This window comes from Myxine glutinosa, chromosome 9 (assembly GCF_964187855.1).
Source record: "Myxine glutinosa chromosome 9, kmMyxGlut1.1, whole genome shotgun sequence".
In the NCBI taxonomy this organism is placed as follows: Eukaryota; Metazoa; Chordata; class Myxini; order Myxiniformes; family Myxinidae; genus Myxine; species Myxine glutinosa.
Window position 1 is genome coordinate 112,482,450 of NC_136269.1, and position 20,611 is coordinate 112,503,060.

The following is a 20,611-nucleotide window of genomic DNA, read 5'->3' on the forward strand; positions in this document are numbered from 1 at the left end:
ATTATTGTGACGACGTATAAATTAAATATTTCATCATGACGATTGTCATCAAATGGACGAATTTTTAATATATCTCGGCATTTTCCCGTCTGTTATTTCGGGCGGTGTATGACTGACCATGCTGCGATTTAAAAAAAATATATCTCAATGGACTTGAAGTTGCAGGCTTTTGAGAATTCATTTCGTTCTATAAAGGGCAACTTTCATCGGATTTTCTTCACATTTTTTTTCAACCGAGTCTAAAACTATGTTAACGACTGTGAAAAATGAAATGATATATCGAATTTGATTTGAAAGAAAACTGTGTGAGAGAGCAAGACACCACGGGCCTACAAAACAGGCCTCAAAGCTATGCGAGTTAATAAAATGGTGGATATTTGTTTTTATGAAGCCTCTCCCACAATGGGTGGAGCTATGGTTCCCAGAATGGGTGGAGCTTTGAGGTTTTGTCTTCTCTGCAAGAACAACAACAACAAGAAGAAGAAGAACAACAACAACAGCAGAGGGCACTCTATGAGCAGCGTCTTGCGACGCGGCTAAAAATAACTATATCTCAGATTCTAGTACATCATCTAGTACAGTTATTTTGGTGCCAATGGGTAGGTTTATGGGATCAAATAATTCAAATTTACCATTATTTCCAATGTTGCTGAGTATCCATCTGCCAAAATTCAAGATGGTGGCCAAAATGGCTTCCAAAATGGACGCCACAGCAGAAAAAAAAAATTCTGCCAGCTTAATGACTGTGGGGGGTGGGGGGCTGGGGGAGGGAAACAAAAAACAAAAAAATGTGACCATGATCACCAGGGTGGAGCTTATTTTTGAACTTTTGAAATATGATCATCCGTCCCTCTCAATTTGTTCCTATATATGAAATAAAAATTCAGGCAAAATATGAGCACAATTGAACAATATTTAGGGGTAGCTCAATGATGGTAAAGTTTCTGATACCCCAAAGCTGCGGCCGCCCTTTTATTTCGCATACTACTGATTATAATAGATTAATTCTGTTGATAAATTAAGAACCCAATTTTAACTACTAAGTAAATTGACACTCTCCTATCATCATACACACAACATGCAATCATTGTGGTAAAATTAATTACTGGGAACACAGATAAAACCTTTAAGTTATAAAACTCTGTGCTCCATTAAATAAATAATTACAGTAGTAATATGTACATTGTACATACACAATATCTGTTATAATAAAAGAGTAAAATGTTCGTTGAGCTAGAGTCTGCTAGACAATAAATGCTAAAATGAGATGTAACGCTGACCTGGGAACGCTTATCACCATAGTATCTAAAAGTAAACACTGTACATAGGTGTATCACAGAACACTATTTGAAAATAAAAACGAAGTTATCACAGGCTTTGCAGAGAATCACAGACACAATGGGTGTATAAACATGGTATTGTAGCGGTTACCGCTGGATGTACATAATCGCCTTGCACCGGCCAGAACACGGCCAGACGCGCCTCTCCCGGGCATGCCCGGACTCACTGTTCCCGGGCACGCCCGAACCTCCCGGGCACGCCCGGTCTCGTCTTTCCCGGGCATGCCTGCTCTCGCCTTTCCAGGGCTCGCCCAGAGCGTCCGGGCATGCCCGCTATCGCCTTTCCAGGGCTCGCCCAGAGCGTCCGGGCATGCCCGCTATCGCCTTTCCAGTGCTCGCCCAGAGCGTCCGGGCACGCCCAGCCTCGACTTGCCAGGCCGCAGCCAAACAAGCCCGGGCAGGTCCAGACTCGCCTTTCCAAGGCTCGCCCTTGATACCCGGGCATGCCCGGTATAGCTTTTGCCGGGCAAACTTCCCGACATAAATGTGTATATATATTGTTGCCCGAAAAACGGGCTGGTCAGAATACCTGAGCTGTTTTGTTTCAATAAAGCAACTCGGACGAATTCCGTCTTTGGTCGCGTCAATTCTTTCGACTCGCGTTGGAGCGCAGTTCCTTCAGTATAATATTATCACAGATTATAGAGGCATAATCATTGTGGTTCAACTGGTTCATATCTATTATCCAACCAATCATCCGAATCCCATTGTTTTGCTGATAAATTGATAATGCAAATTTTCCATGAATTTATATTCCAGACATGTTCAGACTTGTTTACTGTTTGGACTCAATGGACTGACTATGCTGACTAAGCAACAGCTGCAACACTGTTGCAGCAGTATGTTTGTGTAATTTCTTGAGGCATTGTGCTCACTGCTCAGTTATTAATAGAACTGTTTGAATTTTCTTGATTCTTAATTTCTTAATGCTATGTTCTATTTCTTTCAGATTCATATCTGATTGAAAATGTCATCTGTGGAAAAAGCAACAAGATCTCAAACCAAGTTGTATCTCCTTGGCGACTCTGTGACTGAATTAAGTGGCAGCAAGTTGCCATCATTGCTTATGGCTCTTGGATTCTTCCTACATCACCATATCGATCTGAAGGAGACCGTAAGACAATCGTCGGATGTTACCATCACGGAAATAGCTAACTTTTGGAAGAAAGCTAGAATCCCGATGAGAGCTCATCAAAACTGCCAAACCAAGCTTGAGCAGACATTTGAAGAATGGCGTCTTCTGAAAAAGAACAAAGCGCGAACGTCACCAACTCAACTCGCGAGAGAGTCGGCTTTTGTTTCCAGGCTTGAAGTCCTTTTTGATGTCGCTCACGCTGATGCTCTGACCAATACGTCAGTATTACAAGAAGACAAGGATTTCTTGTTAGCCCAGCGAGAAAAGAGAAGAAGGGGGTCGCTGGCTGGAGTAGATGTAAAGCTTGCTGCGAAGGAGAAAACGGCATCCAAAAGAGAGGAGGAAAGGCTTGCCAGGCGACAGCGAATGGAGCAAATGAAACAGTTAGCAGCTTCTACAGCTGAACTGATTTCATCTGGTTCTGAATCTGAAAACAGCTCAGCAGAAGATAGTGAAAAGATGGAAACTGGGGACAATGCAAGTGAGGGAGCTGCTGGAGGCATCACATTTCAGACACGAAAAAGAAAGAGGGGGCGAAAAACTGTCGTTACTGAAGAACTCGCAGCCACTCTAGATCGCACAAAAGTGTCAGACCGCAAAGCCGTTTTTGTTATAGCAGAAACTGCCAAAAGCTTGGGACAGAACATTGATGAACTTGCTCTAAACAGACTCAATTCGCCGACAAAGAGTACAACACCGAGTCCAGAGATTTGCAAATATAAAGGTGGAGTTTCAGGGTAACGTTCCCCTTGTTGTTCACTGGGACGGCAAACTGATCCTTGATCTAATTGGAAAAGAGAAGGTTGATCGCCTGCCAGTATTGGTTTCAGGGAAAGGAGTTTCTCAGCTACTCACAGCTGCCAAGCTTCCATCTGGAACAGGCGAGGCTCAGGCTGCTGCTGTCTTTGGAGCCATTGAAGACTGGGGCGTAGCCGACAGCATCCGAGCTATGTGTTTTGACACGACCAGCTCAAACACTGGTCGGATCGCTGGTGCCTGTGTCCTCCTAGAGCAGAAGCTTGAGAAGGAGCTCTTGTCACTAGCTTGCAGGCATCACATTATGGAATTGATAATTGGTGCAGTGTTCCAAGTGTGTATGGGTTTGGGAGCCAAATCTTCTCCCGAGGTTCCACTCTTCAAACGCTTCCAGGAATACTGGGGATTCATAGACACGGCCAAGTATGAACCAGGGATTGCAGCTGATGACGTGGCAAGTCTAGTGGAAGACATAAAGCAAGGCACTATCGATTATGCCAACAAGCATCTTGAACAGAGTCAGCCGAGAGATGATTACAAATAATTCTTGGAACTTGTGATTGTCTTTCTCGGTGCTGCTCCAGCCAGAGGAGTGCGATTCATGTCACCCGGCGCAATGCACCACGCCCGCTGGATGTCCAAAGTAATATACTGTCTCAAGATCTGGATGTTCAAGGCTCAATTCAAACTGACTCCTGCAGAAAAGAGAGGATTACGTGATGTGTGTGTATTCACAGTACGTGTCTACCTGACAGCCTGGATCTCTGCACCTCAAGCATCAGGTGCTCCTTACAGTGACCTGCTGCTGCTGAAGTCACTGCTTGAATACTCATCAATCCATCCAGCCATCTCAAAGTCAACCACGCAAGTTTTCCAATCACGTGTGGTACTTGTCACAGGAACTTGTTAGCTTGGCTTTCTTTGACAGTCGGGTCAGTTCGGCAACCAAGAGACTGATGGTGAGTGCCATGAAGAATGAAGAAGACCAAGATCAGGATCATTCCAAGCGAATCACTGTTGCTCTTGATTCATTCAAGGACAAGAACTTGGAAGATTTCGTCACAGCAAGGTCAATGAAACTTCTGCGAATGATGGAACTTCCAGATGGATTTCTGGCGGTTGATCCGGACTTGTGGGATGACAGAGACGACTACAAGCAGGCTGCAGAAACAGTCAACTCTCTAAAAGTTGTCAATGACTACGCTGAACGTGGAGTGGCACTCATTCAGGAGTACAGTGGGTTGATAACCCGCGATGAAACTCAGCTGCAATTCCTGCTGCAAGTTGTCGAGGACCATCGCAGAATGTACCCTGATGTACCGGGATGCCATGAAAATAATAAATTTGGGGTTTGCTGGACATTGTCAGACTGATACTATGAACTCTGTCAGAAACTGAACAAAGAATTCACTATTAACGTGTTCAAAAATAAATACTGTGTTCAAGTGTGTTGTTTAAAATAAATTAAGATATAGTCTGATATACTCGTAATTTGTTGAATTTTTATAATTTACATAATCTTTGCGGCCCTTGAGCTACCCCTAAACATAATAATTTAGTGCTCAAACTTTTTATACAGTGTTTCTATATGATATGGAACAGATTAAGGGGGTAAGACTTTCAAAAATAAAAATTTAGTTTAAAAAAATTTTTTTTTAGCTCCACCGTAATGATCACGGAAGATGGTGATAATACGAAATTATGAAATTAAATTGGACACATCTGGGTATCCGTAGTAAAAAAAAACAAACAGCTTTAGAGGGCAGCACAGTGACTACAGGCTTTGTTTACTACAACCATCAGCTCATCTAATTGGGTGGAAGTTCTGCATGCCATTGTTTGTATCAAAAGGTTAAGAAACTACCTATTTTATGGTGTCTGCATATTTTGTACATATTGTTGTGGGAAAACCAATCAGGTCCACACAACTTTAGTCCAACGGATGGTTTAATTGCATTTAGATCATAACATCATCCTGTAAAGCAGGAAATACAATAAGTATACGATGTGACATCACATGGGACCATTCATAACATTCAATGCAAGCAAGCTGGATATTCTATGCAGGCGTACCGTTAGCGAGTCTACCAGATGTAACGTGTCACAGGAGAAGTCTCGGAGCACCGTCCGCAGCAGCGGGTCTTATAGTCACGCCCCTAGCGGTGTCAACGAGCAGCGAGCATCACCCCGGGTTCAGTACGAATACGATTTCACTACATTCTCCCCCCGTCAGAATTATACGGCAGCGCGGCTAAAAGCGAGTGAGCGTCAGCACGAACAGGGTGCGGAACTTCAGTCGACCCAACCGTATCGGGCAGGGCGGCGAATTTCTCTGCCAGCACGCGTCCGAAATTCCCCGGGTACGGCATCACGTATCCCTGTGTCCCCGGCGTCGGAGGCGCCATCAGGGTCGGGTGACGAAGGGGGTAACTCCAAGTCGTCGGGCCCAGGTAGACGCGGCGAGGGAAGGGTTGGTAGACTTTCGGCGATGGGAGCGTCGGGAGAGGCCATAGTCTCATAGATGGGTTCGATCGGTTCGTCCGATTCCCTACTCAGGTCGGCGACCCCGCAAGGGGCAAGGTGACGGACGGAGACAGTAGTCTCACGGCCATCAGTCGTCATCACACGAGCATGCTCAGGATTAGCCTGGAGAATCTGCACTTTGTCCACTAGGGGGTCGTACTTGCTCGCTCGAACCGCCCGTTTAAGGTAGGCCGGCCCGGGCCCAGCGAGCCAACTGGGCAAAGACCGTATACACCCCGTGCTACTGGGGTGGTGGAAAAGTCGCTCGTGGGGAGTTTGGTTGGTTGCCGTACACAGGAGAGCCCTGATCGAGTTCAACGCCGCAGGTAGCGACCAAGCCCATTTATCGAGGCCCCGGCCAAGGGTCCGGAGGTTGAGCATGACGGCCCTCCAGATAATCCCGTTGAAGCCTTCGATCTGCCCATTAGCCTGGGGTCTGTACGGCGTGGTGTAACTAGAAGCAATGTTATTTTGGAGCAGATAGCCGCGCACCTCCTGAGACAAGAAGACCGCACCCCGGTCGGTATGGACATAGGCCGGGTAACCGAACATTGAGAACAAGTTCTGTAAGCATCGCATCACCGTGGCAGCAGTCATGTCCGCGCACGTATAAGCAAAGGGGAATCGCGAGTACTCATCAACGATAGTGAGCAGACAGCGAGAGCCGCTCGACACCGGCAATGGGCCCTTGAAATCCATCGCCAAGCGTTCCCACGGGCGCGTAGCCTTAACCAGAGTCCCCATGGGAGGGTTATAGAAACGCGGTTTGATTTCCGCGCAGATAGCGCAGTCGCGACAGATACGGCGGATATCGTCAATCGAGTATGGGAGATTGCCACACCGCACAAAATGAGCGAAACGCGTTACGCCGGGATGGCCCGCAGTGGCATGCAGCACCCGTAGGCCCTCCAAAGAGGTGATACCCGCGCATGTAGCCGGTCGTGATAAGGCATCGGCGGCCCGGTTATCCTTCCCCGGGCGATATTTGATGGTGTAACAGAAGTCGGCGAGTTCGATACGCCAGCGAGTGATTTTCTCATTCTTAATGCGCTGGGCGTGTAAGGTGTCGTACATGAACGCAACGCTTTGCTGGTCCGTGATGATTTGGAAGCTCCGCCCGAGTAAGTACGGGCGCCATCGCCGAATAGATTCGACGATCGCATACGCTTCCTTTTCAACGGACGAGTGTCTCCGCTCAGCGGTGGTAAGAGTCCGTGAAAAGAAAGCCACGGGACGCACCCCTTGGGAGAGGGTCGGGATGGCCTGATCCGAGGCGTCACTTTCGAGGACGAAAGAGCCGCTCTCGTCGATTGTCGCCACGGCGGCTCGGGCGATGTCGGCCTTAAGGCCTTCAAAGGCCGCCAATGCGGCCGGACTCAGGGGGAAGGTGTCGCAGGCCACGAGGGGGCGAAGTTTCGTGGAGAAACTTTGCACCCATTTGGAGTAATGGGCGAACAGCCCAAGGGCGCGCTTCAGGGACGCCCGATCACAGGGAGGGGCCATGTCGAGCAAAGGTCGCAGACGCTCCTTATCCGGAGCGACAGAGCCATGGGTCACGGTGTACCCCAGAAGATCTATCGTGCGTAGGGAGTATTGGCACTTATCCTCGTTCATAGTTAAGTGATACCTCTGCGCGACCTCAAGGAAGCGCTTCAGATTAGCATCATGGTGCCCTTGGTCATATCCACAAACCGTAAGATTATCGAGGTAGAAGAAAACATCGGTTAAGTGCTCCCGCGCAACGAGGTCATCCATGGCCCTCTGGAAACAAGCGACCCCGTTCGTTACCCCAAAAGGCAATCGCGTAAATTGGTACAACCGCTGCCCCGACTCAAATGCGGTATAGATACGATCCGCCCTAGAGATAGGGATCTGGTGGTACGCACTACGGAGATCGAGAGTGCTATAGACCGAATACTGGGACACCTGTTGCACCAGCGCGTCCATCCCCGGAAGGGGGTAGGCATCCAGCTGTGTAAAGTGGTTAATCGTTTGGGAATAGTCGATTACCATGCGTCTGCGATGGGCCTCGCTGCGCACCACCAAGACCTGGGCGCGCCACGGCGACCTACTAGGTTCGATGATGCCGTCTTTCAAGAGCTGAGCCGTTTCGTCCGCAATGAATTGCATGTCTGCGCGAGAGTAGCGCCGTGATTTCACCGCGACAGGGGTGCAGTCGGAGGTTAGATTGGGGAACAGCGAAAGCGGCTGGACGTCCATTTGCGCTAGGGCGCACACCGCAAGCGCGTCGTCCGCCCCCACAACAAGCGTGTCAGGCCCACCAAACTCCATTACCAGACGTCCATGCAGCTTAAGAAAATCGTGTCCTAACAGAATATCAGCACATAATGCGGGTAAAACCATAAGGTGTACATCAGGGAAAACCCGTCCCTTTAGCACGAGTTTCATTGGGCATTCCCCCTTCGTGCTGAGTCGAAGCCCCTGGGAAGCCATGAAGATCCGTCTCGTAGACCTCCAGATCCGCCATCCATGCCTGAGCACAAGTCGCTGGTCGATAAAACTATCCGTAGACCGTGTATCCACCAAGGCCCGAACACAATGGCCTTCAACCATGAGGGGAATAAGGGCTTGAGCCAGGCCAGACGAGGCTGCTGGGAGCGGGACTGAGCCCCCCGAATGGGTCGGATAAGCCTCGCGGGTGGATCCTATGCCAGCAGCAGTTTTGCGGTCGTGGCCGGAGTCTGCGTTGACCATGGGGAATCCATTAACGCCATCAGAGGGCTTTCCCAAGCATTCCGGTGTTTCGCGATTCAAAATCTGACAATTCTGACGGGAAAAGGCCTCCGTAGTATTTGAAATCGCCTTTTGACACTTTTGGCAGAAAAAGGCCTCCGTAGTATTCGAAATCGCCTTTTGACACTTTTGGCAGAAAAAGGCCTCCGTAGTATTCGAAATCGCCTTTTTCGGGGCGAGGGCCACCGTTAGCTCGTGGACGACACGAGGACAACGTTCCGCTGGGGCTTGGCGAGGCTTCAAAGCCCCTTGCATGGCCCGGAGTTTGGTCAAGGACACGTACTTCGTGCCCGATGGAGGATGAGACGGTGGTGGCTGTCCGGTGACGCCCGCCAAGGACGTCTGAGCGCCCAGGGGCCCGCAGAGAGGGGCCCTCCCCTTCGAAGTCGGGTAAGGCGCCGGGTTTCGGGCTCGGCTCGCGGGCTCCGCAATGAGCCCATTCAAGGTCGCCGCGCCCGCGCGACCGCGACCGCGCGATTCAATGAGCCGCGTGCCGTTTTCCTGCACACTCTCGCGTAATGTCCCTTTTGCGAGCACAAATGGCATATAGCGTCTCGAGCCGGACACACGGGCCGGGCATGGCGTGGCCCCCCACAGAAAAAGCATGCGGCCCCGCGTAAGGCCTTGGGTCTGGTCGTAACGGCAGCCGTCAGGACTGGGTCTTCCTCCGGAGCATCCCGGAGTTCCGCGAGCGGGTCCGCGTCCTCGGCGGTAGCACTCTCCGGCCGGGCGTGTAGTGTAGTGCCCGCCAAGAGGCGCGTGCGATCATAGGTGTTCGATTGCATCCGCGCTTCGGTGTATACTTTCCCTTGCTCGAGTGCCGTAGCGAAGATCAGATCGGTTTTCTCTAAGAGCTTGAGCCTTGGTTCCAGGGAGGAGACCCCTGCAATGAAGGCATCTAAAAGAAGATCATCCTGAGACTGCGCGGGAGTCCGTGGCTCCCTGGTGCTGTCCAGCAAGAGCTGCCGGAGCTCCTGGGCGTAGTGGTCCATCGCCTCGTTGGGTTGCTGACGTCGCGTTTGCAGCAAATATCGTGCATACACCGGGCTTTTTTCCTTTATGTACAGCCGTTTTAGCTCCGCGATCGAGAGGTCATACGTCGCGCATTGAGCGATGGAGTTGTACACCCGGTAGTCGATTTTTGAATGAAGTGTTGCTAGCTTTGCGGCAGCCGTCTGCGCGGTCTCAGGCTCGTCAAAATGATTCTCCAATGTTCTGAGCCAGTGCTTCAGTTGCAAGCCACCATCCGGGGCTTGCGGGTCGGCGCAGAATACGGCAACCGCCAGCGTCTTGTTGCCAGCCATGTCGGTAGATATAAATGCAATTAAGTGTTGTGGGAAAACCAATCAGGTCCACACAACTTTAGTCCAACGGGTGTGTTGTGTAAAACCATTCAGGTCCACACAACTTTAGTCCAACGGTTTGGTTTAATTGCATTTAGATCATCACATTATCCTGTAAAGTAGAAATACACAATAAGTATACGATGCGACATCTCATGGGTCCATTCATATCATTCAATGCAAGCAAGCTGGATATTCTCTACAGGCGTACCGTTAGCGAGGCTACCGATGTAACATGTCACAGGAGAAGTCTCTGGAGCACCGTTCGCAGCAGCGGGTCTTATAGTCACGCCCCTAGCGGTGTCAACGTGCAGCGAGCATCCCCCCGGGTTCAGTACGAATACGATTTCACTACATTCGCCCCCCGTCAGAATTATACGGCCGCGCGGCTAACAGCGAGCGCAGCTCGAATAGGGTGCGGAATATCAGTCGACCCAACCGTATCGGGCCGGGCGGCGAATTTCCCTGCCAGCACGCGTCCGAAATTCCCCAGGTACGGCATCACGTATCCCTGTGTCCCCGGCGTCAGAGGTGCCAACAGGGTCGGGTGACGAAGGGGGTAACTCCAAGTCGTCGGGCCCAGGTAGTCTCGGCGAGGGGAGGGTCGGTAGACTTTCGGAGATGGGAGCGTCGGGAGAGGCCATAGACTCATAGATGGGTTTGATCGGTTCGTCCGATTCCCTACTTAGGTTGTCGACCCCACAAGGGGCAAGGTGACGGACGGAGACAGTAGTCTCACGGCCATCAGCCGTCATCACACGAGCATGCTCAGGATTAGCCTGGAGAATCTGCACTTTGTCCACTAGGGGGTCGTACTTGCTCGCGCGAACCGCCCGTTTAAGGTAGGCCGGCCCGGGCCCAGCGAGCCAACTGGGCAAAGACCGTATACACCCCGAGCTCCTGGGGTGGTGGAAAAGTCGCTCGTGGGGAGTTTGGTTGGTTGCCGTACTCAGAAGAGCCCTGATCGAGTTCAACGCCGCAGGTAGCGACCAAGCCCATTTATCGAGGCCCCGGCCGAGGGTCCGGAGGTGGAGCATGACGGCCCTCCAGATAATCCCGTTGAAGCGTTCGATCTGCCCATTAGCCTGGGGTCTGTACGGCGTGGTGTAACTAGACGCAATGTTATTTTGGAGCAGATAGCTGCGCACCTCCTGAGACAAGAAGACCGCACCCCGGTCGGTATGGACATAGGCCGGGTAACCGAACATTGAGAACAAGTTCTGTAAGCATCGCATCACCGTGGCAGCAGTCATGTCCGCGCACGTATAAGCAAAGGGGAATCGCGAGTACTCATCAACGATAGTGAGCAGACAGCGAGAGCCGCTCGACACCGGCAATGGGCCCTTGAAATCCATCGCCAAGCGTTCCCACGGGCGTGTAGCCTTCACCAGAGTCCCCATGGGAGGGTTATAGAAACGCGGTTTGATTTCCGCGCAGATAGCGCAGTCGCGACAGATACGGCGGATATCGTCAATCGAGTAAGGGAGATTCCCACTCCGCACGAAATGAGCGAAACGCGTTACGCCGGGATGGCCCGCAGTGGCATGCAGCACCCGTAGGCCCTCCAAAGAGGTGATACCAGCACATGTAGCCGGGCGTGATAAGGCATCGGCGGCCTGGTTATCCTTCCCCGGGCGATATTTGATGGTGTAACAGAAGTCGGCGAGTTCGATACGCCAGCGAGTGATTTTCTCGTTCTTAATGCGCTGGGCGTGTAAGGTGTCGTACATGAACGCAACGCTTTGCTGGTCCGTGATGATTTGGAAGCTCCGCCCGAGTAGGTACGGGCGCCATCGCCGAATAGACTCGATGATCGCATACGCTTCCTTTTCAACGGACGAGTGCCTCCGCTCAGCGGTGGTAAGAGTCCGTGAAAAGAAAGCCACGGGACGCCCCCCTTGGGAGAGGGTCGCCGCGATGGCCTGATCCGAGGCGTCACTTTCGAGGACGAACGAGCCGCTCTTGTCGATGGTCGCCACGGCGGCTCGGGCGATGTCGGTCTGAAGGCCTTCAAAGGCCGTCAATGCGGCCGAACTCAGGGGAAAGGTGTCGCAGGCCACAAGGGGGCGAAGTTTCACGGAGAAACTTTGCACCCATTTGGAGTAATGGGCGAACAGCCCAAGGGCGCGCTTCAGGGACGCCCGATCGCAGGGAGGGGCCATGTCGAGCAAAGGTCGCAGACGCTCCTTATCCGGAGCGACAGAGCCATGGGTCACGGTGTACCCCAGAAGATCTATCGTGCGTAGGGAGTATTGGCACTTATCCTCGTTCATAGTTAAGTGATACCGCTGCGCGACCTCAAGGAAGCGCTTCAGATTAGCATCATGGTGCCCTTGGTCATATCCACAAACCGTAAGATTATCGAGGTAGACGAAAACATCGGTTAAGTGCTCCCGCGCAACGAGGTCATCCATGGCCCTCTGGAAACAAGCGACCCCGTTCGTTACCCCAAAAGGCAATCGCGTAAATTGGTACAACCGCTGCCCCGACTCGAAAGCGGTATAGATACGATCCACCCTAGAGATAGGGATCTGGTGGTACGCACTACGGAGATCGAGAGTGCTATAGACCGAATACTGGGACACCTGTTGCACTAGCGCGTCCATCCCCGGAACGGGGTAGGCATCCAGCTGTGTAAAGCGGTTAATCGTTTGGGAATAGTCGATTACCATGCGTTTGCGATGGGCCTCGCTGCGCACCACCAAGACCTGGGCGCGCCACGGCGACCTACTAGGTTCTATGATGCCGTCTTTCAAGAGCTGAGCCGTTTCGTCCGCAATGAATTGCATGTCAGCGCGAGAGTAGCGTCGTGATTTTACCGCGACAGGGGTGCAGTCGGAGGTTAGATTGGGGAACAGCGAAAGCGGCTGGACGTCCATTTGCGCTAGGGCGCACACCGCTAGCGTGTCGTCCGCCCCCACAACAAGAGTGTCAGGCCCACCAAACTCCATTACCAGACGTCCATGCAGCTTAAGAAAATCGTGTCCTAACAGAATATCAGCACATAATGCGGGTAAAACCATAAGGTGTACATCAGGGAAAACCCGTCCCTTTAGCATGAGTTTCAATCGGCATTCCCCCTTCGTGCTGAGCCGAAGTCCCTGGGAAGCCATGAAGATCCGTCTCGTAGACCGCCAGATCCGCCATCCATGCCTGAGCACAAGTCGCTGGTCGATAAAACTATCCGTAGATCCTGTATCCACCAAGGCCCGAACACAATGGCCCTCAACCATAAGGGGAATAAGGGCTTGAGCCAGGCCAGACGAGGCTGCTGGGAGCGGGACTGAGCCCCCCGAATGGGTCGGACCAGCCTCGCGGGTGGATCCTACACCAGCAGCAGTTTTGCGGTCGTGGCCGGAGTCTGCGTTGACCATGGGGAATCCATTATCGTCATCAGAGGGCTTTCCCCAGCATTCCGGTGTTTCGCGATTCAAAATCTGACAATTCTGACGAGAAAAGGCCTCCGTAGTATTTGACATCGCCTTTTGACACTTTTGGCAGGAAAAGGCTTCCGTAGTATCCGAAATCGCCTTTTGACATTTTTGGCAGGAAAAGGCTTCCGTAGTATTCGAAATCGCCTTTTGACATTTTTGGCCGCTTTGACAAAAGGCTTCCGTAGTATTCGAAATCGCCTTTTGACATTTTTGGCCGCTTTGACAAAAGGCCTCCGTAGTATTTGAAAGCTCCCGTAACTCTTTTGTCGGGGCGTGGGCCGCTGTTAACTCGTGGACGACTCGAGGAGTACGAGGGGCTTGGCGAGGTTTCAAAGCCCCTTGCGTGGCCCGGAGTTTGGCCAAGGACACGGCCTTTGTGCCCGATGGAGAATGAGACGGTGGTGGCTGTCCGGTGACACCCGCCAAGGACGTCTGATCGCCCAGGGGGCCGCAGAGAGGGGCCCTCCCCTTCGAAGTCGGGTAAGGCGCCGGGTGTCGGGCTTGGCTCGCGGGCTCCGCTATGAGCCCGTTCAAGGTCGCTGCACCCGCGCGACCGCGACTGCGCGAGTCAAAGTGCCGTGAGCCGCGTGCCGTTTTCTTGCACACTTTCGCGTAATGTCCCTTTAGCGAGCACAAATGGCATTTAGCGTCACGTGCCGGACACACGACCCGGGCATGACGAGGCCCTCCACAGAAAAAGCATGCGGCCCCGCGCAAGGCCTTGGGTCTGCTGGTCGTAACGGCAGCCGTCAGGGCTGGGTCATCCTCCGGAGCATCCCGGAGTTCAGCGAGCGGATCCGCGTCCTCGACGGTAGCACTCTCCGGCCGGGCGTGTAGTGTGGTGCCCGCCAAAAGGCACGTGCGATCATAGGCGTTCGATTGCATCCGCGCTTCGGTATATACTGTCGCTTGCTCGAGCGCCGTAGCGAAGGTCAGGTCGGTCTTCTCCAAGAGTTTGAGCCTTAGTTCCTGGGAGGAGACCCCTGCAATGAAGGCATCTAAAAGACGATCATCCTGAGCCTGCGCGGGAGTCCGTGGCTCCCTGACGCTGTCCAGCAAAAGCTGCCGGAGCTCCTGGGCGTAATGGTCCATTGCTTCGTTGGGTTGCTGACGTCGCGTTTGCAGCAAATAACGTGCATACACCGGGCTTTTTTCCTTTATGTATAGCCGTTTGAGCTCCGCGATGGAAAGATCATACGTCGCGCATTGAGCGATAGCGTTGTAGACCCGGTAGTCGATTTTTGAATGTAAAGTTGCTAGCTTCGCGGCAGCCGTCGGAGCGGTCTCAGGCTCATCAAAGAGATGCTCCAGTTGTCGGAGCCAGTGCTTCAGCTGCAAGCCTCCGTCCGTGGCTTGTGGGTCGGCGCTGAAGACGGACACCATCAGCGTCTTGTTGCCAGCCATGTCTGTAGATCTTAAATGCAATTAAGTGTTGTGTAAAACCATTCAGGTCCACACAACTTTAGTCCAACGGTTTGGTTTAATTGCATTTAGATCATCACATTATCCTGTAAAGTAGAAATACACAATAAGTATACGATGCGACATCTCATGGGTCCATTCATCTATCTATAATTCCAGTAATCTCTGTATGTGTGTTTGTTTGTTTGTTTGTCTGTGACCGCTGTTTCTCGACAACCACGGGTCCGATATACTTTAAACTTGCCAGGTATATTGCTGGGGACCCGAGGATGTGCCTTTTCAAGGTTTCATATTAATCGGACAATTACTTACCGAGCTATGTCCAAAAAACGATTCAACCAATCAGAGAGCAGCGAGCTATCGCGTGTGCCGAACGTGGCGAACACACTCTGCCTCGGATGGCACATTTGAGAGCGTATTCATTTATTTCACGTTGGCAAACTATGTTGCCGCTATGTTGGCGTTAAACTATGTTTTAAAACTAATTAAAACCATTTCATGTAAATAGAGGGGGGGGGGGGGGGGGATTGTCACTGTACTCGCAAGCCGTTCGCCGTTCGCTTTGGCGTTGCGAATGGACCAAAACATTTCATGGACCAAACCATTTCATGTAAACCGTTCGCCGTTCGCTTTGGCGTTGTGAATGGACCAAAACATTTCATGGACCAAACCATTTCATGTAAATAGAGGGGGGGGGGGGGATATAATTTTAGATATATATATATAGTACGGGCATGCCCTAGTCTATCTATAATTCCAGCAATCTCTGTGTGTGTGTGTGTGTGTGTGTGTGTCTGTATGCGACCGCTGTTTCTCGACAACTACCGGTCCGATATACTTGAAACTTGCCAGGTATATTGCTGGGGACCCGAGGATGTGCCTTTTCAAGGTTTTAAATTAATCGGAGAAGTAGTTACCGAGCTATGTCCAAAAAACGATTCAACCAATCAGAGAGCAGCGAGCTATCACGTGTGCCGAACGTGGCGAACAGACTCTGCCTCGGACGGCACATTTGAGAGCGTATTCATTTATTTCCCGTCGGCAAACTATGTTGGCGCTATGTTGGCGTTAAACTATGTTTTAAAACTAATTAAAACTAATTTGCGATTCTTTCGCTTTGCGATGCGATTTGCGATTGCGTTAAACTCGCTCGGGCGTTAAACTATGTTTTAAAACTAATTTAAACTAATTTGCGATTCTTTCGCTTTCCTGCGCGTTTGTGCACGATATGGCGATTTCTTTACCAAACTCCGCAAGCCGTTAGCTTTGGACCAAACCATTTCATGTAAATAGAGGGGGGGGGGGGGGGGGGGATTGTCACCGTACTCGCAAGCCGTTCGCTTTGGACCAAACCATTTCATGTAAATAGAGGGGGGGGGGGATTGTCACCGTACTCGCAAGCCGTTCGCTTTGGACCAAACCATTTCATGTAAATAGAGGGGGGGGGGGGGGGATTGTCACCGTACTCGCAAGCCGTTCGCTTTGGACCAAACCATTGCATGTAAATAGAGGGGGGGGGGGGGGATATAATTTTAGATATATATATAGTACGGGCATGCCCTAGTATCATTCAATGCAAGCAAGCTGGATATTCTCTACAGGCGTACCGTTAGCGAGGCTACCGATGTAACATGTCACAGGAGAAGTCTCTGGAGCACCGTTCGCAGCAGCGGGTCTTATAGTCACGCCCCTAGCGGTGTCAACGTGCAGCGAGCATCCCCCCGGGTTCAGTACGAATACGATTTCACTACAGGGTGGTTTAATTGCATTTACATCATAACATCATCCTGTAAAGCAGGAAATACAATAAGTATACGATGTGACATCACATGGGACCATTCATAACATTCAATGCAAGCAAGCTGGATATTCTATGCAGGCGTACCGTTAGCGAGTCTACCAGATGTAACGTGTCACAGGAGAAGTCTCGGAGCACCGTCCGCAGCAGCGGGTCTTATAGTCACGCCCCTAGCGGTGTCAACGAGCAGCGAGCATCACCCCGGGTTCAGTACGAATACGATTTCACTACACATATCATCTTTTGTAGCTCACTGTTCAGACTTAATTGAAAAAAAAAGCTCGTTAAAAAGTATTTAACAAAGAAACATTCTAGTTACAATTTTTATTTGTAAGCTTATATCCTTCATGGCAAAATTGATCACCATGCTGTTCAAAACCCAAGAAAAGGTCATAGCTTTTAAAATAGTCATATGAGAACATTTCAACAATGCTCTTATTTCCCAAAAGTTGTTCAGCCATTATTACTGACCAAAAATTCAATAAAATCTGGTGTATTAGCTGTTGCTGTGACCATTGCAAAGCAGTTGCTATGACTTTTTTCAAAACTACGGAAAGCCATAGAGGACATCCTATGTGAAGTAAGAACTAATGCGTGATAAGAACACAAATTGGGTATCTACACCTAAGTTTTCATGGATAATCATTACATTGAGAAAATTATTGTAGTGCTTATAAACTATGTATTTCATCCTGAAATGTTCCTATCAGAGTCAGATCACCATGTGACATGGGTGTAGACATGAAACATGGGTGTAGACAGCAGATTTGTGATACTCCCATGTATAGTTGTCCAGATATTGAGGGGAAATAGGATTTTCAGCAATGGTTTCCTTACTGTGGGCACTTTGGGTGCTTTTGGGTGGGAAAGACACAACCCTGGCTAAGGAGAAATGCATTTTTATAATGATTGACCATGAAAACATGGGTGTAGACACCAGATTTGTGATACTGCCATGTATAGTTTTCCAGATATTGATGAAAATAGGATTTTCGGTAATGGCGTCCCTATTTTGGGCGGGAAGGCACCGGCCCTGACCCGGCAGCAATGCATTTTTGTGATGTGGGGGTAGAACCCTTTCAACCCACGTGGTCAGTTGCTTCGGCGCTTTTCACTTGAATAAACCTTCTGGGCTCCTGGTCTAATAGGGTGGGTGATAATTTGTTCCAAATCATTGAGAATGGAAAATGTAAGAGCTTCAACTCCCCCAACCAATCCATGTGGTGTACATTTAAGTCTCCTAAATAGAGGAATTCTGCGAGAGGGCGTTCTAATGTCATGGCCTCATGGCAGGAATTAAGATAGTAAACCATAAACCTGTGAGCTGTTTGACCTTTTAAGACCCTTTAAACAATTTCAACACTTTCTTCCCTATCCTTCAGGTCTTTAGACCCTTCAGATCGCTTAGACTTTTTAGACCCTAACTGCAATTGCAATGTACCATTTATATCCCATAGACCCTATATAAGTTTAATCCCCTTAGACCTGTAGTTTCTTTTATGACACTTTTAGACCTTCACGCTTTTTAGACCTCTTCGACACTTTACACAATTTGCACACTTAGGGTATAAAAGGGTTTTAAGGGTCCTTTTACTGGACAAAAATTAATTGAACGTTTTTCATCAATTCATCCCACATAGTTTTCACTGCACGAATACAACCATGTTATCAGTCTTTTTAGCTGCCACTTGCCCATAATATCCCATCAATTCCAATTGGAAAATCAACTTCATCACTCGATGAACCCCAACTATGCTACAATCTCCTCCATCGAGACAAGCTTCTCTCCCATTTGGGACTAATGGTAATCACTTCCGTGTTTATTTATTTAATTACCATTGAGTTTCAGTGTGTCTGTCCAGGTGATAACTTTTTTACCATTTGACATTTTATAAAATTTTCAACAAACTTTTATTGTGAAAATAAGGAGAACACAAGGTAAAATCTACATTATATGTATACATTATATGGCTTGTGCAAAACAGTGATCGTTCAATTATCCTTATAAGTCTCGGCTTCACCATGTGAGGGTAATTGTACTTCATACCACTTGTGTGTGTGTGTGTGTGTGTGTGTGTGTGTGTGTGTGTGTGTGTGTGTGTGTGTGTGTGTGTGTGTGTGTGTGTGTGTGTGTGTGTGTGTGTGTGTGTGTGTGTGTGTGTGTATAATTATATAATCATAATAGATAGAAGATTATATATATTGTTATGGATTCGGCCCTCGTTATGGTTGTTGTTATTGTTGGTTCTAGATATTATGCTTATTGTGACTTAAGGGAAAGGGTTGTGGTGGTTAAAAGATTTAAAAGCGCTCCGGGTAAAATGTGGCCGGAAATCCGGATCGTGACCGGAAGAGGTGGAGCAAAGAGGGAGAGAGAGGCGAGGGGATCGTGAAACAGACGTTGTTGTTGAAGCTCCGGCCCGAGCGTTCGACGTACCGTCGAGTGAACTTTGCGTCCTTGAAGGGAAGTTCGGACGATAAGAAATATCGCCGGAGTACGTGGAGCCTGTGTCGTCGGGTATTCTCATTGAGGTTCCGGAGGATCCGGGCCTCAAAGCCCAGGTTGGAGTGAAAGCCGTCCGCCATCTTCGCCACGCGAGCAACCGGCAGTGAACAGGTTTTTTTGTCGTGTCGGCTGGGCATTATTCCCCAGGGGGGTGGGTCGGGGGGGGGGGGTGGGTTTGACTGGGGACGGCTGTGCCAGAAAGGGGCACGTGAGAATTATACGGAGGCTCGCGGATTGAACCGCAACGTGTACGTCGGAGCTCGTCTTTGTGAGGTACCTTTCCACCGCTGTGGTGCTGGGTGCTGAGCACGTGACCTTGGGGTCGTCTTGCTCGCCTACGCCTCAATTGACCTTCGGGCCTTGACTCCCCGATCGCGGGAGCGCACAGAGACATTGGGACTTCGCCTTGGAGGGGACCAGAGACATTGGGGGAGGTGCCGTGAGAGTGGGGTTAAGGGGCTTGACAAGGATATCCTCGTAAGATTTGAAAGTAGGGGTGATTGCCCCCATTGTTGTATGGCTCTTTGTGTGTGATTTATAATATTTTATTGTTGGTTTATAACCTGGTGTGGTTGCGTTATTGATTTGACTGTTTCATTTGCTGGTTCCATTGAGGGTTTCATTATTTGCTGGATTCCAACCAAGGATAACACATCTTTCTGCCGGGGACCCTCTCAGGGTTTGGAGGTCCACCGAGACCAGAGGTAAGGGGGGACCCCGTAACAATATATATATATATACAGGGTGATTGAAAAGTAACTCCCTATTTTAAAATACTTATAATTTATTTCTTAACAATAGTTTTTACAAGAAATGGATATAAGAAGAAAGCGTATAGCATTAAGTTTTATTTAAAATTCGATATGGGCACCAGAATTCGCCACCAGCTTCTCAAGCCGCCCGGGAACCGCGTCAAATGATTTCACCAGGAACTCTTGTGGGATGGAAGACATAACGTCTCGTATTCGCCCTTCAAGTTCTTCCAAAGTCGTTGGTTTGGTACAGTAGACTTGCTCTTTTACCCAACCCCAAAGAAAAAAGTCACATGGTGTTAAGTCAGGGCTCCTGGCTGGCCACTCATACGGACCACGACGACCCATCCATCTCCCAGGGAAGTGGGCATTCGGCCATTCACGAACAACAATAGCAAAATGTGGAGGAGCGCCATCTTGCATGAAAATCAAATCTTCAACATTCTCCGAAGCACTGATAATTGGCCAGATTTCGTCTTGCAGCATGGTGAGGTACCTTTTGGCATTCATGGTATCCCGAAGAATGAAGGGACCTACAATCCTTTCCGAAGTCATTCCACACCACACCGTTACCTTGGGCCGATATTGCGTTTTTTCAGAAATAACAAGAGGATCTTCTGTCCAGTAATAGCAGTTGTGACGGTTCACAAACCCACCGATGTGAAATACCGCTTCATCAGACCAGAGGATATTTTTAAAGAGATCAGACCAATCTTCATACCACTAGCTGGGCACACTCCTGCAGGGTAAGACGTCCAGCCATGTTTGTAGGGCTTCCGAATTTCAAACAAAAAATAATCTGAAAAAAAACCAACACAGATTAAATTCTCATACATTAAGGAACAAAC

General features: G+C 49.7%; 1 protein-coding gene across 1 annotated transcript in view; it reads left to right on the forward strand.

The window, feature by feature from the left end:
* The window catches only part of LOC137416535 (E3 ubiquitin-protein ligase rnf168-like), a 132,419-nt gene that overhangs the window by 64,799 nt on the left and 47,009 nt on the right, over nt 1–20,611 (forward strand). The window lies entirely within an intron of this gene.